Source organism: Lissotriton helveticus, chromosome 12 (genome assembly GCF_964261635.1).
Source record: "Lissotriton helveticus chromosome 12, aLisHel1.1, whole genome shotgun sequence".
NCBI classification, from domain to species: domain Eukaryota; kingdom Metazoa; phylum Chordata; class Amphibia; order Caudata; family Salamandridae; genus Lissotriton; species Lissotriton helveticus.
The window spans coordinates 97077824-97099596 of record NC_136073.1 but is presented as its reverse complement, the minus strand read 5'-3'; the positions used below and the strand labels follow the sequence as shown (position 1 = coordinate 97099596).

The 21773-nt window shown below is 37.7% G+C and overlaps 27 non-coding genes across 27 annotated transcripts; all 27 read left to right on the top strand.

Annotated features, from left to right (window-relative positions):
* The first annotated feature begins 257 nt into the window (after nt 1-257).
* TRNAT-AGU (transfer RNA threonine (anticodon AGU)) lies at nt 258-331 on the top strand. The gene has a single exon. It is a non-coding gene; the product is annotated as a tRNA-Thr (tRNA).
* A 941-nt stretch (nt 332-1272) lies between these two features.
* TRNAT-AGU (transfer RNA threonine (anticodon AGU)) lies at nt 1273-1346 on the top strand. The gene has a single exon. It is a non-coding gene; the product is annotated as a tRNA-Thr (tRNA).
* Nucleotides 1347-1781: 435 nt separating this feature from the next.
* TRNAT-CGU (transfer RNA threonine (anticodon CGU)) lies at nt 1782-1854 on the top strand. The gene has a single exon. It is a non-coding gene; the product is annotated as a tRNA-Thr (tRNA).
* A 432-nt stretch (nt 1855-2286) lies between these two features.
* On the top strand, nt 2287-2360 carry TRNAT-AGU (transfer RNA threonine (anticodon AGU)). Its single transcript has one exon. It is a non-coding gene; the product is annotated as a tRNA-Thr (tRNA).
* A 437-nt stretch (nt 2361-2797) lies between these two features.
* On the top strand, nt 2798-2871 carry TRNAT-CGU (transfer RNA threonine (anticodon CGU)). The gene has a single exon. It is a non-coding gene; the product is annotated as a tRNA-Thr (tRNA).
* A 431-nt stretch (nt 2872-3302) lies between these two features.
* On the top strand, nt 3303-3376 carry TRNAT-AGU (transfer RNA threonine (anticodon AGU)). Its single transcript has one exon. It is a non-coding gene; the product is annotated as a tRNA-Thr (tRNA).
* Nucleotides 3377-3811: 435 nt separating this feature from the next.
* On the top strand, nt 3812-3884 carry TRNAM-CAU (transfer RNA methionine (anticodon CAU)). The gene has a single exon. It is a non-coding gene; the product is annotated as a tRNA-Met (tRNA).
* A 429-nt stretch (nt 3885-4313) lies between these two features.
* TRNAT-AGU (transfer RNA threonine (anticodon AGU)) lies at nt 4314-4389 on the top strand. Its single transcript has one exon. It is a non-coding gene; the product is annotated as a tRNA-Thr (tRNA).
* A 435-nt stretch (nt 4390-4824) lies between these two features.
* Nucleotides 4825-4897, top strand: TRNAT-CGU (transfer RNA threonine (anticodon CGU)). The gene has a single exon. It is a non-coding gene; the product is annotated as a tRNA-Thr (tRNA).
* Nucleotides 4898-5328: 431 nt separating this feature from the next.
* TRNAT-AGU (transfer RNA threonine (anticodon AGU)) lies at nt 5329-5402 on the top strand. The gene has a single exon. It is a non-coding gene; the product is annotated as a tRNA-Thr (tRNA).
* A 439-nt stretch (nt 5403-5841) lies between these two features.
* On the top strand, nt 5842-5914 carry TRNAT-CGU (transfer RNA threonine (anticodon CGU)). Its single transcript has one exon. It is a non-coding gene; the product is annotated as a tRNA-Thr (tRNA).
* A 430-nt stretch (nt 5915-6344) lies between these two features.
* On the top strand, nt 6345-6418 carry TRNAT-AGU (transfer RNA threonine (anticodon AGU)). The gene has a single exon. It is a non-coding gene; the product is annotated as a tRNA-Thr (tRNA).
* A 437-nt stretch (nt 6419-6855) lies between these two features.
* On the top strand, nt 6856-6928 carry TRNAT-CGU (transfer RNA threonine (anticodon CGU)). Its single transcript has one exon. It is a non-coding gene; the product is annotated as a tRNA-Thr (tRNA).
* A 431-nt stretch (nt 6929-7359) lies between these two features.
* Nucleotides 7360-7433, top strand: TRNAT-AGU (transfer RNA threonine (anticodon AGU)). The gene has a single exon. It is a non-coding gene; the product is annotated as a tRNA-Thr (tRNA).
* Nucleotides 7434-7868: 435 nt separating this feature from the next.
* TRNAT-CGU (transfer RNA threonine (anticodon CGU)) lies at nt 7869-7941 on the top strand. Its single transcript has one exon. It is a non-coding gene; the product is annotated as a tRNA-Thr (tRNA).
* A 430-nt stretch (nt 7942-8371) lies between these two features.
* TRNAT-AGU (transfer RNA threonine (anticodon AGU)) lies at nt 8372-8445 on the top strand. Its single transcript has one exon. It is a non-coding gene; the product is annotated as a tRNA-Thr (tRNA).
* A 439-nt stretch (nt 8446-8884) lies between these two features.
* Nucleotides 8885-8957, top strand: TRNAT-CGU (transfer RNA threonine (anticodon CGU)). The gene has a single exon. It is a non-coding gene; the product is annotated as a tRNA-Thr (tRNA).
* A 431-nt stretch (nt 8958-9388) lies between these two features.
* Nucleotides 9389-9462, top strand: TRNAT-AGU (transfer RNA threonine (anticodon AGU)). Its single transcript has one exon. It is a non-coding gene; the product is annotated as a tRNA-Thr (tRNA).
* A 436-nt stretch (nt 9463-9898) lies between these two features.
* On the top strand, nt 9899-9971 carry TRNAT-CGU (transfer RNA threonine (anticodon CGU)). The gene has a single exon. It is a non-coding gene; the product is annotated as a tRNA-Thr (tRNA).
* A 431-nt stretch (nt 9972-10402) lies between these two features.
* TRNAT-AGU (transfer RNA threonine (anticodon AGU)) lies at nt 10403-10476 on the top strand. The gene has a single exon. It is a non-coding gene; the product is annotated as a tRNA-Thr (tRNA).
* Nucleotides 10477-10911: 435 nt separating this feature from the next.
* Nucleotides 10912-10984, top strand: TRNAT-CGU (transfer RNA threonine (anticodon CGU)). The gene has a single exon. It is a non-coding gene; the product is annotated as a tRNA-Thr (tRNA).
* An 862-nt stretch (nt 10985-11846) lies between these two features.
* Nucleotides 11847-11919, top strand: TRNAT-CGU (transfer RNA threonine (anticodon CGU)). The gene has a single exon. It is a non-coding gene; the product is annotated as a tRNA-Thr (tRNA).
* Nucleotides 11920-12349: 430 nt separating this feature from the next.
* Nucleotides 12350-12423, top strand: TRNAT-AGU (transfer RNA threonine (anticodon AGU)). The gene has a single exon. It is a non-coding gene; the product is annotated as a tRNA-Thr (tRNA).
* A 435-nt stretch (nt 12424-12858) lies between these two features.
* TRNAT-CGU (transfer RNA threonine (anticodon CGU)) lies at nt 12859-12931 on the top strand. The gene has a single exon. It is a non-coding gene; the product is annotated as a tRNA-Thr (tRNA).
* A 430-nt stretch (nt 12932-13361) lies between these two features.
* On the top strand, nt 13362-13435 carry TRNAT-AGU (transfer RNA threonine (anticodon AGU)). Its single transcript has one exon. It is a non-coding gene; the product is annotated as a tRNA-Thr (tRNA).
* Nucleotides 13436-20790: 7355 nt separating this feature from the next.
* TRNAT-CGU (transfer RNA threonine (anticodon CGU)) lies at nt 20791-20863 on the top strand. The gene has a single exon. It is a non-coding gene; the product is annotated as a tRNA-Thr (tRNA).
* Nucleotides 20864-21294: 431 nt separating this feature from the next.
* Nucleotides 21295-21368, top strand: TRNAT-AGU (transfer RNA threonine (anticodon AGU)). The gene has a single exon. It is a non-coding gene; the product is annotated as a tRNA-Thr (tRNA).
* The last annotated feature ends 405 nt before the right edge of the window (nt 21369-21773 follow it).

Sequence of the window (21773 nt, the reverse complement as noted above, 5' to 3'; positions counted from 1 at the left end):
ATGACAAAGAACAAGATAGAGCCGTATGATCACTCTATTGTTGAGTTCAACTAATCCACTCTTCGGCAAGGTATATTTTAAAATTCTATGAATAGGGTAAACTTCAAATTAGAGAGGTGTTTTTGAATAAGTGAAGCGTCTTCATCTAAAGTGTTTGAGTAGAGAAGTCTGTGAACTTATAAAAGAATATGAAAGTGAAAAAGCAATATTCTCTTGAACACCATAAAGAAAAGTCTTTCAAAGTTAAGACTCAAAGGGGTGCTGTGGCTTAGCTGGTTAAAGCGCCTGTCTAGTAAACAAGAGATCCTGAGTTCAACTCTCAGCAGCGCCTTGCTTTTCTCTTTGTTATATAACAAATCAATTTCATTAGGTCCTATTCTGATACAATTAAAATATAAAAGTCTGATTCATCTTTCTGTTGAACAGATCATCTTAAACCTCATAAAAACCAAAGTATTTTCAAGATTATAGAGTAAATACTGTTATTGCAAAATAAAAAAAGACATATCTATGAGAAAGACGTATATGACATTACTACCTCGATTTGAGCGATATTAATGCCTTCATGAAAAAAAAAATATAATGTATTCAAGAAATAACATTGGGTTTTATAAGAGTACCTGTTTATTAAAACATATTAATACTTGTTTAGTGATTGAGTATCTTTTTGTGTTTAAGATTACAGTACATATAAAGAAGAATTTATAGCAGGAAACAAAATTTCATCATCAGCAGTAGATTATTTATGTATTTTTTGCTATTGATGTTGGTGCTGTGGCTTAGTGGTTAAAGCGCCTGTCTCATAAACAGGAAATCCTGTGTTCAAATCTCAATAGCACCTAACTGTTTTCTCCATGCTTTAGGAATATTTTTCATCAAACGAGTATTGAATACATTTTAAGAATTAAACGTCTGGTTCTATGAACTTTAGAATAAGTTATCATAAAATGAAATAAAATACTTGGTATTGTGAAGATTTTTATAGGAATGCATTGACTGCAATATCGAAAAGTAAATGACAAAGAACAAGATAGAGCCGTTTGATCACTCTATTGTTGAGTTCAACTAATCCACTCTTTGGCAAGGTATATTTTAAAATTCTATGAATAGGGTAAACTTCAAATTAGAGAGGTGTTTTTGAATAAGTGAAGCGTCTTCATCTAAAGTGTTTGAGTAGAGAAGTCTGTGAACTTATAAAAGAATATGAAAGTGAAAAAGCAATATTCTCTTGAACACCATAAAGAAAAGTCTTTCAAATTTAAGACTCAAGGGGGTGCTGTGGCTTAGCTGGTTAAAGCGCCTGTCTAGTAAACAGGAGATCCTGAGTTCAACTCTCAGCAGCGCCTTGCTTTTCTCTTCGTTATATAACAAATCAATTTCATTAGGTCCTATTCTGATACAATTAAAATATAAAAGTCTGATTCATCTTTCTGTTGAACAGATCATCTTAAACCTCATAAAAACCAAAGTATTTTCAAGATTATAGAGTAAATACTGTTATTGCAAAATAAAACTAGACATATCTATGAGAAAGACGTAGATGACATTACTACCTCTATTTGAGCTATATTAATGCCTTCATGAATTTTTTTTTAATTTATTCAAGAAATAACATTGGGTTTTATAAGAGTACCAGTTTATTAAAACATGTTAATACTTGTTTAATGATTGAGTATCTTTTTGTGTTTAAGATTACAGTACATATAAAGAAGAATTTATAGCAGGAAACAAAATGTCATCATCAGCAGTAGATTATTTATGTATTTTTTGCTATTGACGTTGGTGCTGTGGCTTAGTGGTTAAAGCGCCTGTCTCGTAAACAGGAAATCCTGAGTTCAAATCTCAGTAGCACCTAACTGTTTTCTCCATGCTTTAGGAATTTTTTTCATCAAACAAGTATTGAATACATTTTAGGAATTAAACGTCTGGTTCTATGAACTTTAGAATAAGTTATCATAAAATGAAATAAAATACTTGGTATTGTGAAGATTTTTATAGGAATGCATTGACTGAAATATCGAAAAGTAAATAGCAAAGAACATGATAGAGCCGTATGATCACTCTATTTTTGAGTTCAACTAATCCACTCTTCGGCAAGGTATATTTTAAAATTCTATGAATAGGGTAAACTTCAAATTAGAGAGGTGTTTTTGAATAAGTGAAGCGTCTTCATCTAAAGTGTTTGAGTAGAGAAGTCTGTGAACTTATAAAAGAATATGAAAGTGAAAAAGCAATATTCTCTTGAACACCAGTAAAGAGAAGTCTTTCAAAGTTTAGACTCAAGGGGGTGCTGTGGCTTAGCTGGTTAAAGCGCCTGTCTAGTAAACAGGAGATGCTGAGTTCAACTCTCAGCAGCGCCTTGCTTTTCTCTTTATTATATAACAAATCAATTTCATTAGGTACTATTCTGATACAATTAAAATATAAAAGTCTGATTCATCTTACTGTTGAACAGATCATCTTCAACCTCATAAAAGCCAAAGTATTTTCAAGATTATAGAGTGAATACTCTTATTGCAAAATAAAAAAAGACATATGTATGAGAAAGACGTAGATGACATTACTACCTCGATTTGAGCTATATTAATGCCTTCATGAAAAAAAAAATGTAATGTATTCAAGAGATAACATTGGGTTTTATAAGAGTACCTGTTTATTAAAACATAATAATACTTGTTTAGTGATTGAGTATCTTTTTGTGTTCAGGGTTACAGTACATATAAAGAAGAATTTATAGCAGGAAACAAAATTTCATCATCAACAGTAGATTATTTATGTATTTTTTGTTATTGACGTTGGTACTGTGGCTTAGTGGTTAAAAGCGCCTGTCTCGTAAACAGGAAATCCTGAGTTCAAATCTCAGTAGCACCTAACTGTTTTCTCCATGCTTTCGGAATATTTTTCATCAAACAAGTGTTAAATGCATTTTAAGAATTAAACATCTGGTTCTATGAAAATTAGAATAAGTTATCATAAAATGAAATAAAATACTTGGTATTGTGAAGATTTTTATAGGAATGCATTGACTGAAATATCGAAAAGTAAATGACAAAGAACATGATAGAGCCGTATGATCACTCTATTTTTGAGTTCAACTAATCCACACTTCGGCAAGGTATATTTTAAAATTCTATGAATAGGGTAAACTTCAAATTAGAGAGGTGTTTTTGAATAAGTGAAGCGTCTTCATCTAAAGTGTTTGAGTAGAGAAGTCTGTGAACTTATAAAAGAATATGAAAGTGAAAAAGCAATATTCTCTTGAACACCATAAAGAAAAGTCTTTCAAAGTTAAGACTCAAGGGGGTGCTGTGGCTTAGCTGGTTAAAGCACCTGTCTAGTAAACAGGAGATGCTGAGTTCAACTCTCAGCAGCGCCTTGCTTTTCTCTTTATTATATAACAAATCAATTTCATTAGGTACTATTCTGATACAATTAAAATATAAAAGTCTGATTCATCTTACTGTTGAACAGATCATCTTCAACCTCATGAAAGCCAAAGTATTTTCAAGATTATAAAGTGAGTACTGTTATTGCAAAATAAAAAAAGACATGTATGAGAAAGACGTAGATGACATTACTACCTCGATTTGAGCTATATTAATGCCTTCATGAAAAAAAAAATGTAATGTATTCAAGAGATAACATTGGGTTTTATAAGAGTACCTGTTTATTAAAACATAATAATACTTGTTTAGTGATTGAGTATCTTTTTGTGTTTAGGGTTACAGTACATATAAAGAAGAATTTATAGCAGGAAACAAAATTTCATCATCAACAATAGATTATTTATGTATTTTTTGTTATTGATGTTGGTGCTGTGGCTTAGTGGTTAAAGCGCCTGTCTCATAAACAGGAAATCCTGAGTTCAAATCTCAATAGCACCTACCTGTTTTCTCCATGCTTTAGGAATATTTTTCATCAAACGAGTATTGAATACATTTTAAGAATTAAACGTCTGGTTCTATGAACTTTAGAATAAGTTATCATAAAATGAAATAAAATACTTGGTATTGTGAAGATTTTTATAGGAATGCATTGACTGAAATATCGAAAAGTAAATGACAAAGAACAAGATAGAGCCGTTTGATCACTCTATTGTTGAGTTCAACTAATCCACTCTTTGGCAAGGTTTATTTTAAAATTCTATGAATAGGGTAAACTTCAAATTAGAGAGGTGTTTTTGAATAAGTGAAGCGTCTTCATCTAAAGTGTTTGAGTAGAGAAGTCTGTGAACTTATAAAAGAATATGAAAGTGAAAAAGCAATATTCTCTTGAACACCATAAAGAAAAGTCTTTCAAATTTAAGACTCAAGGGTGTGCTGTGGCTTAGCTGGTTAAAGCGCCTGTCTAGTAAACAGGAGATCCTGAGTTCAACTCTCAGCAGCGCCTTGCTTTTCTCTTTGTTATATAACAAATCAATTTCATTAGGTCCTATTCTGATACAATTAAAATATAAAAGTCTGATTCATCTTTCTGTTGAATAGATCATCTTAATCCTCATAAAAACCAAAGTATTTTCAAGATTATAGAGTAAATACTGTTATTGCAAAATAAAACTAGACATATCTATGAGAAAGACGTAGATGACATTACTACCTCGATTTGAGCTATATTAATGCCTTCATGAATTTTTTTTTAATTTATTCAAGAAATAACATTGGGTTTTATAAGAGTACCAGTTTATTAAAACATGTTAATACTTGTTTAATGATTGAGTATCTTTTTGTGTTTAAGATTACAGTACATATAAAGAAGAATTTATAGCAGGAAACAAAATGTCATCATCAGCAGTAGATTATTTATGTATTTTTTGCTATTGACGTTGGTGCTGTGGCTTAGTGGTTAAAGCGCCTGTCTCGTAAACTGGAAATCCTGAGTTCAAATCTCAGTAGCACCTAACTGTTTTCTCCATGCTTTCGGAATATTTTTCATCAAACAAGTGTTAAATGCATTTTAAGAATTAAACATCTGGTTCTATGAAAATTAGAATAAGTTATCATAAAATGAAATAAAATACTTGGTATTGTGAAGATTTTTATAGGAATGCATTGACTGAAATATCAAAAAGTAAATGACAAAGAACATGATAGAGCCGTATGATCACTCTATTTTTGAGTTCAACTAATCCACACTTCGGCAAGGTATATTTTAAAATTCTATGAATAGGGTAAACTTCAAATTAGAGAGGTGTTTTTGAATAAGTGAAGCGTCTTCATCTAAAGTGTTTGAGTAGAGAAGTCTGTGAACTTATAAAAGAATATGAAAGTGAAAAAGCAATATTCTCTTGAACACCATAAAGAAAAGTCTTTCAAAGTTAAGACTCAAGGGGGTGCTGTGGCTTAGCTGGTTAAAGCACCTGTCTAGTAAACAGGAGATGCTGAGTTCAACTCTCAGCAGCGCCTTGCTTTTCTCTTTATTATATAACAAATCAATTTCATTAGGTACTATTCTGATACAATTAAAATATAAAAGTCTGATTCATCTTACTGTTGAACAGATCATCTTCAACCTCATAAAAGCCAAAGTATTTTCAAGATTATAGAGTGAATACTCTTATTGCAAAATAAAAAAAGACATATGTATGAGAAAGACGTAGATGACATTACTACCTCGATTTGAGCTATATTAATGCCTTCATGAAAAAAAAAAATGTAATGTATTCAAGAAATAACATTGGGTTTTATAAGAGTACCTGTTTATTAAAACATAATAATACTTGTTTAGTGATTGAGAATCTTTTTGTGTTTAGGGTTACAGTACATGCAAAGGAGAATTTATAGCAGGAAACAAAATTTCATCATCAACAATAGATTATTTATGTATTTTTTTGCTATTGACGTTGGTGGTGTGGCTTAGTGGTTAAAGCGCCTGTCTCGTAAACAGGAAATTCTGAGTTCAAATCTCAGCAGCACCTATCTGTTTTCTCCATGCTTTAGGAATATTTTTCATCAAACAAATGTTTAATACAATTTAAGAATAAACGTCTGGTTCTATGAACTTTAGAATAAGTTATCATAAAATGAAATAAAATACTTGGCATTGTGAAGATTTTTATAGGCATGCATTGACTGAAATATCGAAAAGTAAATAACAAAGAACAAGATAGAGCCGTATGGTCACTCTATTGTTGAGTTCAACTAATCCACTCTTCGGCAATGTATATTTAAAAATTCTATGAATAGGGTAAACTTCAAATTAGAGAGGTGTTTTTGAATAAGTGAAGCTTCTTCATCTAAAGTGTTTGAGTAGAGAAGTCTGTGAACTGATAAAAGAATATGAAAGTGAAAAAGCAATATTCTCTTGAACACCATAAAGAAAAGTCTTTCAAAGTAAAGACTCAAGGGGGTGCTGCGGCTTAGCTGGTTAAAGCACCTGTCTAGTAAACAGGAGATCCTGAGTTCAACTCTCAGCAGCGCCTTGCTTTTCTCCTTGTTATATAACAAATCAATTTCATTAGGTCCTATTCTGATACAATTAAAATATAAAAGTCTGATTCATCTTACTGTTGAACAGATCATCTTAAACCTCATAAAAACCAAAGTATTTTCAAGATTATAGAGTGAATACTGTTGTTGCAAAATAAAAAAAGACATATCTATGAGAAAGACGTATATGACATTACTACCTCGATTTGAGCTATATTAATGCCTTCATGAAAAAAAAAATATAATGTATTCAAGAAATAACATTGGGTTTTATAAGAGTACCTGTTTATTAAAACATATTAATACTTGTTTAGTGATTGAGTATCTTTTTGTGTTTAAGATTACAGTACATATAAAGAAGAATTTATAGCAGGAAACAAAATTTCATCATCAGCAGTAGATTATTTATGTATTTTTTGCTATTGACGTTGGTGCTGTGGCTTAGTGGTTAAAGCGCCTGTCTCGTAAACAGGAAATCCTGAGTTCAAATCTCAATAGCACCTAACTGTTTTCTCCATGCTTTAGGAATATTTTTCATCAAACGAGTATTGAATACATTTTAAGAATTAAACGTCTGGTTCTATGAACTTTAGAATAAGTTATCATAAAATGAAATAAAATACTTGGTATTGTGAAGATTTTTATAGGAATGCATTGACTGAAATATCGAAAAGTAAATGACAAAGAACAAGATAGAGCCGTATGATCACTCTATTGTTGAGTTCAACTAATCCACTCTTTGGCAAGGTATATTTTAAAATTCTATGAATAGGGTAAACTTCAAATTAGAGAGTTGTTTTTGAATAAGTGAAGCGTCTTCATCTAAAGTGTTTGAGTAGAGAAGTCTGTGAACTTATAAAAGAATATGAAAGTGAAAAAGCAATATTCTCCTGAACACCATAAAGAAAAGTCTTTCAAATTTAAGACTCAAGGGGGTGCTGTGGCTTAGCTGGTTAAAGCGACTGTCTAGTAAACAGGAGATCCTGAGTTCAACTCTCAGCAGCGCCTTGCTTTTCTCTTTGTTATATAACAAATCAATTTCATTAGGTCCTATTCTGATACAATTAAAATATAAAAGTGTGATTCATCTTTCTGTTGAACAGATCATCTTAAACCTCATAAAAACCAAAGTATTTTCAAGATTATAGAGTAAATACTGTTATTGCAAAATAAAAAAAGACATATCTATGAGAAAGACGTAGATGACATTACTACCTCGATTTGAGCTATATTAATGCCTTCATGAATTTTTTTTTAATTTATTCAAGAAATAACATTGGGTTTTATAAGAGTACCAGTTTATTAAAACATGTTAATACTTGTTTAGTGATTGAGTATCTTTTTGTGTTTAAGATTACAGTACAAATAAAGAAGAATTTATAGCAGGAAACAAAATGTCATCATCAGCAGTAGATTATTTATGTATTTTTTGCTATTGATGTTGGTGCTGTGGCTTAGTGGTTAAAGCGCCTGTCTCGTAAACAGGAAATCCTGAGTTCAAATCTCAGTAGCACCTAACTGTTTTCTCCATGCTTTAGGAATATTTTTCATCAAACAAGTATTGAATACATTTTAGGAATTAAACGTCTGGTTCTATGAACTTTAGAATAAGTTATCATAAAATGAAATAAAATACTTGGTATTGTGAAGATTTTTATAGGAATGCATTGACTGAAATATCGAAAAGTAAATGACAAAGAACATGATAGAGCCGTATGATCACTCTATTTTTGAGTTCAACTAATCCACTCTTCGGCAAGGTATATTTTAAAATTCTATGAATAGGGTAAACTTCAAATTAGAGAGGTGTTTTTGAATAAGTGAAGCGTCTTCATCTAAAGTGTTTGAGTAGAGAAGTCTGTGAACTTATAAAAGAATATGAAAGTGAAAAAGCAATATTCTCTTGAACACCATAAAGAAAAGTCTTTCAAAGTTAAGACTCAGGGGGTGCTGTGGCTTAGCTGGTTAAAGCGCCTGTCTAGTAAACAGGAGATGCTGAGTTCAACTCTCAGCAGCGCCTTGCTTTTCTCTTTATTATATAACAAATCAATTTCATTAGGTACTATTCTGATACAATTAAAATATAAAAGTCTGATTCATCTTACTGTTGAACAGATCATCTTCAACCTCATAAAAGCCAAAGTATTTTCAAGATTATAGAGTGAATACTCTTATTGCAAAATAAAAAAAAGACATATGTATGAGAAAGACGTAGATGACATTACTACCTCGATTTGAGCTATATTAATGCCTTCATGAAAAAAAAAAATGTAATGTATTCAAGAGATAACATTGGGTTTTATAAGAGTACCTGTTTATTAAAACATAATAATACTTGTTTAGTGATTGAGTATCTTTTTGTGTTTAGGGTTACAGTACATATAAAGAAGAATTTATAGCAGGAAACAAAATTTCATCATCAACAGTAGATTATTTATGTATTTTTTGTTATTGACGTTGGTACTGTGGCTTAGTGGTTAAAGCGCCTGTCTCGTAAACAGGAAATGCTGAGTTCAAATCTCAGTAGCACCTAACTGTTTTCTCCATGCTTTAGGAATATTTTTCATCAAACAAGTGTTAAATGCATTTTAAGAATTAAACATCTGGTTCTATGGAAATTAGAATAAGTTATCATAAAATGAAATAAAATACTTGGTATTGTGAAGATTTTTATAGAAATGCATTGACTGAAATATCGAAAAGTAAATGACAAAGAACAAGATAGAGCCGTATGATCACTCTATTGTTGAGTTCAACTAATCCACTCTTCGGCAAGGTATATTTTAAAATTCTATGAATAGGGAAAACTTCAAATTAGAGAGGTGTTTTTGAATAAGTGAAGCGTCTTCATCTAAAGTGTTTGAGTAGAGAAGTCTGTGAACTTATAAAAGAATATGAAAGTGAAAAAGCAATATTCTCTTGAACACCATAAAGAAAAGTCTTTCAAAGTTAAGACTCAAGGGGGTGCTGTGGCTTAGCTGGTTAAAGCACCTGTCTAGTAAACAGGAGATCCTGAGTTCAACTCTCAGCAGCGCCTTTGCTTTTCTCTTTATTATATAACAAATCAATTTCATTAGGTACTATTCTGATACAATTAAAATATAATAGTCGGATTCATCTTACTGTTGAACAGATAATCTTCAACCTCATAAAAGCCAAAGTATTTTCAAGATTATAGAGTGAATACTGTTATTGCAAAATAAAATAAGACATATCTATGAGAAAGACGTAGATGACATTACTACCTCGATTTGAGCTATATTAATGCCTTCATGAAAAAAAATGTAATGTATTCAAGAAATAACATTGGGTTTTATAAGAGTACCTGTTTATTAAAACATAATAATACTTGTTTAGTGATTGAGTATCTTTTTGTGTTTAGGGTTACAGTACATATAAAGAAGAATTTATAGCAGGAAACAAAATTTCATCATCAACAATAGATTATTTATGTATTTTTTGTTATTGACGTTGGTGCTGTGGCTTAGTGGTTAAAGCGCCTGTCTCGTAAACAGGAAATCCTGAGTTCAAATCTCAGTAGCACCTAACTGTTTTCTCCATGCTTTAGGAATATTTTTCATCAAACAAGTGTTAAATGCATTTTAAGAATTAAACATCTGGTTCTATGAAAATTAGAATAAGTTATCATAAAATGAAATAAAATACTTGGTATTGTGAAGATTTTTATAGGAATGCATTGACTGAAATATCGAAAAGTAAATTACAAAGAACAAGATAGAGCCGTATGATCACTCTATTGTTGAGTACAACTAATCCACTCTTCGGCAAGGTATATTTTAAAATTCTATGAATAGGGAAAACTTCAAATTAGAGAGGTGTTTTTGAATAAGTGAAGCGTCTTCATCTAAAGTGTTTGAGTAGAGAAGTCTGTGAACTTATAAAAGAATATGAAAGTGAAAAAGCAATATTCTCTTGAACACAATAAAGAAAAGTCTTTCAAAGTTAAGACTCAAGGGGGTGCTGTGGCTTAGCTGGTTAAAGCACCTGTCTAGTAAACAGGAGATCCTGAGTTCAACTCTCAGCAGAGCCTTGCTTTTCTCTTTATTATATAACAAATCAATTTCATTAGATACTATTCTGATACAATTAAAATATAAAAGTCGGATTCATCTTACTGTTGAACAGATCATCTTCAACCTCATAAAAGCCAAAGTATTTTCAAGATTATAGAGTGAATACTGTTATTGCAAAATAAAATAAGAAATATCTATGAGAAAGACGTAGATGACATTACTACCTCGATTTCAGCTATATTAATGCCTTCATGAAAAAAAATGTAATGTATTCAAGAAATAACATTGGGTTTTATAAGAGTACCTGTTTATTAAAACATAATAATACTTGTTTAGTGATTGAGTATCTTTTTGTGTTTAGGGTTACAGTACATACAAAGGAGAATTTATAGCAGGAAACAAAATTTCATCATCAACAATAGATTATTTATGTATTTTTTGTTATTGACGTTGGTGCTGTGGCTTAGTGGTTAAAGCGCCTGTCTCGTAAACAGGAAATCCTGAGTTCAAATCTCAGTAGCACCTAACTGTTTTCTCCATGCTTTAGGAATATTTTTCATCAAACAAGTGTTAAATACATTTTAAGAATTAAACGTCTGGTTCTATGAAAATTAGAATAAGTTATCATAAAATGAAATAAAATACTTGGTATTGTGAAGATTTTTATAGGAATACATTGACTGAAATATCGAAAAGTAAATGACAAAGAACAAGATAGAGCCGTATGATCACTCTATTGTTGAGTTCAACTAATCCACTCTTCGGCAAGGTATATTTTAAACTTCTATGAATAGGGTAAACTTCAAATTAGAGAGGTGTTTTTGAATAAGTGAAGCGTCTTCATCTAAAGTGTTTGAGTAGAGAAGTCTGTGAACTTATAAAAGAATATGAAAGTGAAAAAGCAATATTCTCTTGAACACCATAAAGAAAAGTCTTTCAAAGTTAAGACTCAAGGGGGTGCTGTGGCTTAGCTGGTTTCCAATTTCATTAGGTCCTATTCTGATACAATTAAAATATAAAAGTCTGATTCATCTTTCTGTTGAACAGATCATCTTAAACCTCATAAAAACCAAAGTATTTTCAAGATTATAGAGTAAATACTGTTATTGCAAAATAAAAAAAGACATATCTATGAGAAAGACGTAGATGACATTACTACCTCGATTTGAGCTATATTAATGCCTTCATGAAAAAAAATGTAATGTATTCAAGAAATAACATTGGGTTTTATAAGAGTACCAGTTTATTAAAACATATTAATACTTGTTTAGTGATTGAGTATCTTTTTGTGTTTAAGATTACAGTACATATAAAGAAGAATTTATAGCAGGAAACAAAATTTCATCATCAACAATTGATTATTTATGTATTTTTTGTTATTGACGTTGGTGCTGTGGCTTAGTGGTTAAAGCGCCTGTCTCGTAAACAGGAAATTCTGAGTTCAAATCTCAGCAGCACCTAACTGTTTTCTCCATGCTTTAGGAATATCTTTCATCAAACAAATGTTGAATACAATTTAAGAATAAACGTCTGGTTCTATGAAAATTAGAATAAGTTATCATAAAATGAAATAAAATACTTGGTATTGTGAAGATTTTTATAGGAATGCATTTACTGAAATATCGAAAAGTAAATGACAAAGAACAAGATAGAGCCGTATGATCACTCTATTGTTGAGTTCAACTAATCCACTTTTCGGCAAGGTATATTTTAAAATTCTATGAATAGGGAAAACTTCAAATTAGAGAGGTGTTTTTGAATAAGTGAAGCGTCTTCATCTAAAGTGTTTGAGTAGAGAAGTCTGTGAACTTATAAAAGAATATGAAAGTGAAAAAGCAATATTCTCTTGAACACCATAAAGAAAAGTCTTTCAAAGTTAAGACTCAAGGGGGTGCTGTGGCTTAGCTGGTTAAAGCACCTGTCTAGTAAACAGGAGATCCTGAGTTCAACTCTCAGCAGCGCCTTGCTTTTCTCTTTATTATATAACAAATCAATTTCATTAGGTACTATTCTGATACAATTAAAATATAAAAGTCGGATTCATCTTACTGTTGAACAGATCATCTTCAACCTCATAAAAGCCAAAGTATTTTCAAGATTATAGAGTGAATACTGTTATTGCAAAATAAAATAAGACATATCTATGAGAAAGACGTAGATGACATTACTACCTCGATTTGAGCTATATTAATGCCTTCATGAAAAAAAATGTAATGTATTCAAGAAATAACATTGGGTTTTATAAGAGTACCTGTTTATTAAAACATAATAATACTTGTTTAATGATTGAGTATCTTTTTGTGTTTAGGGTTACAGTACATATAAAGAAGAATTTATAGCAGGAAACAAAATTTCATCATCAACAATAGATTATTTATGTATTTTTTGTTATTGACGTTGGTGCTGTGGCTTAGTGGTTAAAGCGCCTGTCTCGTAAACAGGAAATGCTGAGTTCAAATCTCAGCAGCACCTAACTGTTTTCTCCATGCTTTAGGAATATTTTTCATCAAACAAATGTTGAATACAATTTAAGAATAAACGTCTGGTTCTATGAACTTTAGAATAAGTTATCATAAAATGAAATAAAATACTTGGCATTGTGAAGATTTTTATAGGAATGCATTGACTGAAATATCGAAAAGTAAATGACAAAGAACAAGATAGAGCCGTATGATCACTCTATTGTTGAGTTCAACTAATCCACTATTTGGCAAGGTATATTTTAAAATTCTATGAATAGGGTAAACTTCAAATTAGAGAGGTGTTTTTGAATAAGTGAAGCGTCTTCATCTAAAGTGTTTGAGTAGAGAAGTCTGTGAACTTATAAAAGAATATGAAAGTGAAAAAGCAATATTCTCTTGAACACCATAAAGAAAAGTCTTTCAAAGTTAAGACTCAAGGGGGTGCTGTGGCTTAGCTGGTTAAAGCGCCTGTCTAGTAAACAGGAGATGCTGAGTTCAACTCTCAGCAGCGCCTTGCTTTTCTCTTTATTATATAACAAATCAATTTCATTAGGTACTATTCTGATACAATTAAAATATAAAAGTCTGATTCATCTTACTGTTGAACAGATCATCTTCAACCTCATAAAAGCCAAAGTATTTTCAAGATTATAAAGTGAGTACTGTTATTGCAAAATAAAAAAAGACATATGTATGAGAAAGACGTAGATGACATTACTACCTCGATTTGAGCTATATTAATGCCTTCATGAAAAAAAAAATGTAATGTATTCAAGAGATAACATTGGGTTTTATAATATGGCTGAGATACCCGCCACCCCCTCTCGACACAATCCCCAAGGATGGGAAACCGAAACGGTTCTGACTTTTGGAAGGCGGGAGGGAGTGACCCTCCCGGCCGTATTTATTAAAATATGAAACAAAATCAAAACATTAAAATAACAGTTTCATATTATGTACAATTTCATTTCCACATTACGATGTTTGGCTAACCTTCACAGATCTCTAATACAAAGATTCTCCTAGCCGATCCAACATCCTACAAAACATTTGACTTGAAATTGTACATCCTAACGTTAAGGGCCAACGGCAAGGTCGTAACCGGTGTCAGATCCCTAAACCATAAATACAACCCTCACTTGTGAGAGGACCAACCGCACAGAGGCGTACCTCAAGTGCATCTACCAATTTCCCTTGGACTTGACGGGGGCCCCAATGAACTCTACGCCATTTAACGGTCCTCCGAGGACTCGTGTGAGGTGTCTAAGAGGTAGCGTAAACCCCCTCCCGAACCCCACACAACTTACCCATCTGCCGTCGCAGATGTCCTGGCCCCGGGAAATTCCCCAGGAGGGCCCGTAGCCCCTCCTATCCAGGAAGGGGCCTTGACCACCTTTCCTTTCCTTCCGGCGGCCTATCCTTAGACGGGACCGCCTCCCCGTTGAGGGGCCAATGGCCACCTCCCCCGAGCGCTCCCATCCGTAATGGGTGACGCCCCCCCATAGGGATCTTCCAATTACTGCTCACCGATCATGACCTTACCGCCTGACAATAAATACGACAAATCTACCTAAATTACTAAATCACGAAAGAATTCTAGCCTATTAAAAGCATGATTACTGATCAACACCACTGCAAAATCCTTTATTTGCACAACATACTGGAAGTGACCATCTTTATTGCATACTCAAAAATTATCACGACAATCGTCACAACCTGTAAGAAAATAGGGTTACCACATCAAAACTTTATTTCAAAACAACTAGCTGTCCTCAGGGGCTGGTGGGTGGGTCAAAATTGCCTCTTCGTTCCGTCCGGAGCTCACGTGCAGTGGGGAGGTGCAGCTTCAGAGCACAGGAACAAGAGGATGTTTTCCTGGCTTGTTGCTTCTTTTATCCGTCTTCGGGGCGGGCGTCAACCCGCCCTCGCCCGCCCCCGAGGGCGTGGCCGAGTGCGTCAGTGTCTAGGACAACCCACTCCAGGGCGGGAAAAGGCGCGCCCCGGCTACGCCGCTTCGGGCATACCAGCCGAGACTCGCCTCCCGCCCAAGATGGCTTCCCGGGGGGATCGTGGTACTCCACCATACGTTCGGGGGGACCGAATGGTCGCCCCTTTCCATATGGCTGAGATACCCGCCACCCCCTCTCGACACAATCCCCAAGGATGGGAAACCGAAACGGTTCTGACTTTTGGAAGGCGGGAGGGAGTGACCCTCCCGGCCGTATTTATTAAAATATGAAACAAAATCAAAACATTAAAATAACAGTTTCATATTATGTACAATTTCATTTCCACATTACGATGTTTGGCTAACCTTCACAGATCTCTAATACAAAGATTCTCCTAGCCGATCCAACATCCTACAAAACATTTGACTTGAAATTGTACATCCTAACGTTAAGGGCCAACGGCAAGGTCGTAACCGGTGTCAGATCCCTAAACCATAAATACAACCCTCACTTGTGAGAGGACCAACCGCACAGAGGCGTACCTCAAGTGCATCTACCAATTTCCCTTGGACTTGACGGGGGCCCCAATGAACTCGACGCCATTTAACGGTCGTCCGAGGACTCGTGTGAGGTGTCTAAGAGGTAGCGTAAACCCCCTCCCGAACCCCACACAACTTACCCATCTGCCGTCGCAGATGTCCTGGCCCCGGGAAATTCCCCAGGAGGGCCCGTAGCCCCTCCTATCCAGGAAGGGGCCTTGACCACCTTTCCTTTCCTTCCGGCGGCCTATCCTTAGACGGGACCGCCTCCCCGTTGAGGGGCCAATGGCCACCTCCCCCGAGCGCTCCCATCCGTAATGGGTGACGCCCCCCCATAGGGATCTTCCAATTACTGCTCACCGATCATGACCTTACCGCCACAGGCCGGATAGTTGACCGGCTATCCGGACCCCCCACAACAACTCCTGCCTAAAGGTCATGTTATAAACTCTTTAACCAAGCTATGAGGTCTTCTATGAGTAACTCATTCCCCACCCGGGACAAATGAACACCGTCCCCCAAATACATACTGTCCCCTCTGATACAACCATGCGAGACAGAATGCAGAGTACCTGAACGGAACAATCTACTCACTTTGTTATTCATTTTCCTTACTGAATGATTCAGAGCAGAAACAGAAATAGCCCCCCGCCACACTTTTCGTGGAATCATGTGGGACCATGCAATTGTGCACCCTGGAACTCTCCTTGCCAACCAACTTACTGTGGAAAGCATTGCCTCAAGAAGAAGTCGTCTACCAGTGGCCACCAAATCGTTGCCCCCAAGATGGACTATGATTATAGACGGCGGTGACCTTGTCCGCCCTAACAAACCCTCGAAAAAGGATTGAAACTGGTCAATACAGAGCCCGCCCTTTCCGTAGAAGGACACACTGTACCCGTATTCCCCAGCCACGTGAATCATGTCACCTGCTTTGAATACGTCCGCGGCACGCCTCACGTATGAGTGGCCCACGACCCACACCTCCTTTTTCCCAGCCGGTGATGTCTGACCGCTGGTCCCCATGTGTCGGGTCGACTGCACTGTCCGCCCCGCCTCGTAGGCTTGCGCAACTGAAAAACCAAACAAAACAAGAAGCGTGAGTACATCATTACAGCTTCATAACATGTGCAAGCGCACATACCTTTTATAACAGTTCGAGGACCAACGCCCTACACGTTTTACTTCTTCTACACCCAGACCCCTGGCTGTAGCCTCTGTAGCAGCCCCTATCCGAAAAGAATGGGTCCCAAACTCGCCGGGGTTCAAGCCCGCGGCCGAAATCGACATCGCAAGCACCCGCTGGAACTGAAACCTTGTCAGTGGGGTGGTGTCAGCGTGTCTCAAAAAGGTCCCCCCCCATGATGCCACTCTCTGCGCTAAATATTCCTCTACGCAAACCACAGGGCACATGGGGGACCCGGGAATCCTCTGTATAATTATGCAGTCCCCAAACGCACCCTGATCGGTCTTGGACCTGACAAACGAGACAGTCATTGTCTCCCCCTTGACCTGAACGTGCTCTTGGCACAATCCCCCCATCGTATCCCGCTTGTTCCTCGCCACTAGTTCGCTTACCCGCATAGCCCCATGGAATGCTAGCGCAAAAGCGGCTCGGAATAACACTGTCTCATACTGTGATGAACACGTTGCCGGGAGTACGGAAAATAACAGGGCCAACCTATCCAGACCTATCGGGCGCCTCTCATCTGCTTTGAGACCCTCTAGGCGTTGCCACCCCCGTAGCGCTTTCCGTACCACGAAAGACGCTGTTGGGTCCTGGATCCCATGAGCCCTTGCCATAAAGAAAATGGCGGCCCGATGCCTCTGGGCCGTAGCTACTGATTTGCCTGCCTGATGTAAAGACAGCAAAAATTTAACGACAAGCTCCTCCTGGCCCCAAAGCTCCCCCCTAGCAGAACCCAAAAAGGACCAATAGGAACGGAACGCCCCTTCGTATGCCTTCCTTGTCCTGGGCGCTAAACTCTCTCCCACGAGGTTTTGTAGTTCGGGGCACCGAGAGACCAGAGAGCTTCGGGAAAGGGTGCTGCCACCGGGTCCGCTGCGGGCAGAAAACCCCAGAAGGCCTGCATACGGAAACGAGAAAGCGCATCAGCCGCTTGGTTCAATACCCCCGGGACATGTCTTGCCCTAAAGAGCACATTCAACTGCATGCACAATAACACAATTTCTTTAAGCAGTCTCAGCATCCATTTGCAACGTGCTGCCTGACTATTGATACACTCTACCACGGTCATGTTGTCAGACCAAAACACCACAGACTGATCCCGGAACCCCTCAGGCCAAGTTTTTAGGGCCACCAAAATAGGGAAAAGTTCGAGAAAAGCAATGTTCCTCGTCAATCCGCCCTCATGCCACCATGACGGCCATTTTTGAGCTGTCCATTGTGTGCCGAATATGGCGCCAAAACCTATACTCCCCGCCGAATCTGTCCACAGCCCCAGCTCCTCAGAGGACACCGCCGGTTTTATCCAGACAATTCGACCATTGAAATCCGCCAGAAATGCCAACCAAATGCGCATGTCCTGGCGAACCTCTGCCGAGAGCCTCGTGCGGTGATGACCCTCCTTCAGGCCGACCATGGCTTGTGCAATCGAGCGGGAAAAGGGGCGGGCCATCGGCATTACTCTCAGGGCAAAATTCAACTGGCCCACCACTTGTTGTAATTGATGCAGTTTTACTTTAGTCTCACTGATACATGTTTCAAGGGATGCACTGAATTTCAAAACCTTTTCTCTTGGTAGTCGAAAACAACCCTCTACCGAGTCGAGCTCGATCCCCAGAAACTCAAGGGAAGTCGAGGGACCCACGGTCTTACCTGGCGCCAATGGCACACCAAATTGGTTCATCAAGACACAAAAATCATTTAAAGCCTGTCCACATTCCGGATCCCCGGCTGCCCCCAAGAACAAAAAATCATCGAGATAATGCATAACATGTTGAAAACCCGTCTTCTTTGTGAAGACCCATTGCAAAAAACAACTGAACATTTCAAAATAGGCACAAGATATAGAACATCCCATTGGCATACATCTGTCCATGTAATAGCGACCCTGAAACCTAAAACCAAGGAGACGCTGATCGTCTGGATGTACCGGGAGCAACCGGAACGCTGACTCGATGTCTGATTTTGCCATCAGCGCCCCGGGCCCCAGGCGATGCAACATGGCGACGGCCTCATCGAAAGATGCGTACCGCACCGAACACACTTCCGGGTCTATCGCATCATTCACGGAAAGACCACGTGGGGCTGACAAGTTATGTATCAGCCGAAACTCACCCGGGTCCTTCTTGGGGACCACCCCTAGAGGGGAACAAACAAAATTATCAACCGGTGGCAAGTCAAATGGACCGGCGACACGACCTCGAGTCACCTCCTTCCCAATCTTTGCCTGTACTACAGCCGAATGCTGTAAGACCGATAGTTGATTCGTACAGTTAGCTACACCCTGAAAATCCCCCACTGGGATGCGGAAACCATATGAAAACCCGTTCCGCAACACCCCAGCGGAAGCATGATCCGGGTATTTACTGAGCCAAGGAATCATTGCCATGGTATCAATCGGAGTAGGTAAAGTCGCCCCTCGGACTATTTCAGACCTGTTTGGCGCTTCCCTTACCACCGTTATCACCCGTTTTGGCTCTGCACATGGACTCAGGATGGGATGGCTGCCCACACCCCCCACATTCATGTCTGAACTTGCATGACCCCTGGGGCCTCGTACATTTACCTCTGTTAAAATTCCAACAGATCCCCCTTTTACCTGCGTTGCCACTCATCTTCGAGTGGTACTCGTACCTGCACCCGTCCGAAAGGATGTCCCAGAGTATTGGCGGGAAGATTCACCCCCGCTACTTCCTGACAATGGTACTTTTAACATTCCAGTACTCTCCATTTTTTGCCATGACACGGAGTCGTAACAATCCCAAGTCAAAACTGGGTCATGTTCCTTAGCTTTTCTAAAAATATTGTCATAGCAAAACCACTGATTGCCCCCATACGCCACGGAGTACTCCATGATACGCGATTGATAAATAGGCAACTCGGTCAGCAACTCGGGCCTGCGCTCACCCATGATGGAGGTAAAAATGCCCCACGCTCTGCCCCAAGTACCAATGTTTTCGTCAACCTTAAAGGCGGCCATTTTTGCGCGCCAAACACTCGGATGCATGAGCTCCTTTTGGCTCTTAACATGCTCCATCTCGTAATGGTCGGTAAGCAAAGAAAAAATATTAACATACTTATTAGCCCAAATCTTTTCCTTGATTTCCAGTGGAACATGCTGAGCCACCTTCTCCCTTCGTGAAGGTACGGACCCTTCCCCCGCGATCGGCAATGGCCGCTTACCTGAACTAGAAGCTGCATTTGCCACCGAAACTGGGCCCGTTGTATTTTCCGCTGCCGTAACTGGCGGAATAACAGAAGCTGGTGTCTTCGCAGCCTCCCTAGATTCCCGCAGTTGTCTCATTACTGCCCGGGCGTCGTCAGCCATGGTGCCCTCGTTATCTTTTCCCAACCACGCTGCCAATTGTGCCGCTAACTCGGGAGGCATATCTTCCCTGGTCACGGGGGTGACCACCACGGGGATCGGATTCCCCCCCTTCGGCACCGGGGTTGGCTCCTCAAGTGGGGTATCAGGGACCGGAGTTTCACCCCCAAGCGCCCCCTTTCTGGACCTCTTGCCTCTCCCACCGGGGACTACTCCCGGCAAAGGCCGTTTCGGTCCTCCCTCCCCGTTCTTAGCCGCCATCTGCTTCTTCAAATCGGCTACCTCCTTCATGAGCATGCGGAGCATCTCATCGGTACTGACCCGCTTTCCGACTTTCTTAGGCATTCCCAGACGGGATATCTGTAAGACAAAAAGAAAGATTACAACACTCAAAATTGGCTCTTCGTTCCGTCCGGAGCTCACGTGCAGTGGGGAGGTGCAGCTTCAGAGCACAGGAACAAGAGGATGTTTTCCTGGCTTGTTGCTTCTTTTATCCGTCTTCGGGGCGGGCGTCAACCCGCCCTCGCCCGCCCCCGAGGGCGTGGCCGAGTGCGTCAGTGTCTAGGACAACCCACTCCAGGGCGGGAAAAGGCGCGCCCCGGCTACGCCGCTTCGGGCATACCAGCCGAGACTCGCCTCCCGCCCAAGATGGCTTCCCGGGGGGATCGTGGTACTCCACCATACGTTCGGGGGGACCGAATGGTCGCCCCTTTCCAGAGTACCTGTTTATTAAAACATAATAATACTTGTTTAGTGATTGAGTATCTTTTTGTGTTTAGGGTTACAGTACATATAAAGAAGAATTTATAGCAGGAAACAAAATTTCATCATCAACAATAGATTATTTATGTATTTTTTGTTATTGACGCTGGTGCTGTGGCTTAGTGGTTAAAGCGCCTGTCTCGTAAACAGGAAATCCTGAGTTCAAATCTCAGTAGCACCTAACTGTTTTCTCCATGCTTTAGGAATATTTTTCATCAAACAAGTGTTAAATACATTTTAAGAATTAAACTTCTGGTTCTATGAAAATTAGAATAAGTTATCATAAAATGAAATAAAATACTTGGTATTGTGAAGATTTTTATAGGAATGCATTGACTGAAATATCGAAAAGTAAATGACAAAGAACAAGATAGAGCCGTATGATCACTCTATTGTTGAGTTCAACTAATCCACTCTTCGGCAAGGTATATTTTAAAATTCTATGAATAGGGTAAACTTCAAATTAGAGAGGTGTTTTTGAATAAGTGAAGCGTCTTCATCTAAAGTGTTTGAGTAGAGAAGTCTGTGAACTTATAAAAGAATATGAAAGTGAAAAAGCAATATTCTCTTGAACACCATAAAGAAAAGTCTTTCAAAGTTAAGACTCAAGGGGGTGCTGTGGCTTAGCTGGTTAAAGCGCCTGTCTAGTAAACAAGAGATCCTGAGTTCAACTCTCAGCAGCGCCTTGCTTTTCTCTTTGTTATATAACAAATCAATTTCATTAGGTCCTATTCTGATACAATTAAAATATAAAAGTCTGATTCATCTTTCTGTTGTACAGATCAGTTAAACCTCATAAAAACCAAAGTATTTTCAAGATTATAGAGTAAATACTGTTATTGCAAAATAAAAAAAGACATATCTATGAGAAAGACGTAGATGACATTACTACCTCGATTTGAGCTATATTAATGCCTTCATGAAAAAAAAAATGTAATGTATTCAAGAAATACCATTGGGTTTTATAAGAGTACCAGTTTATTAAAACACATTAATACTTGTTTAGTAATTGAGTATCTTTTTGTGTTTAAGATTACAGTACATATAAAGAAGAATTTATAGCAGGAAACAAAATTTCATCATCAACAATA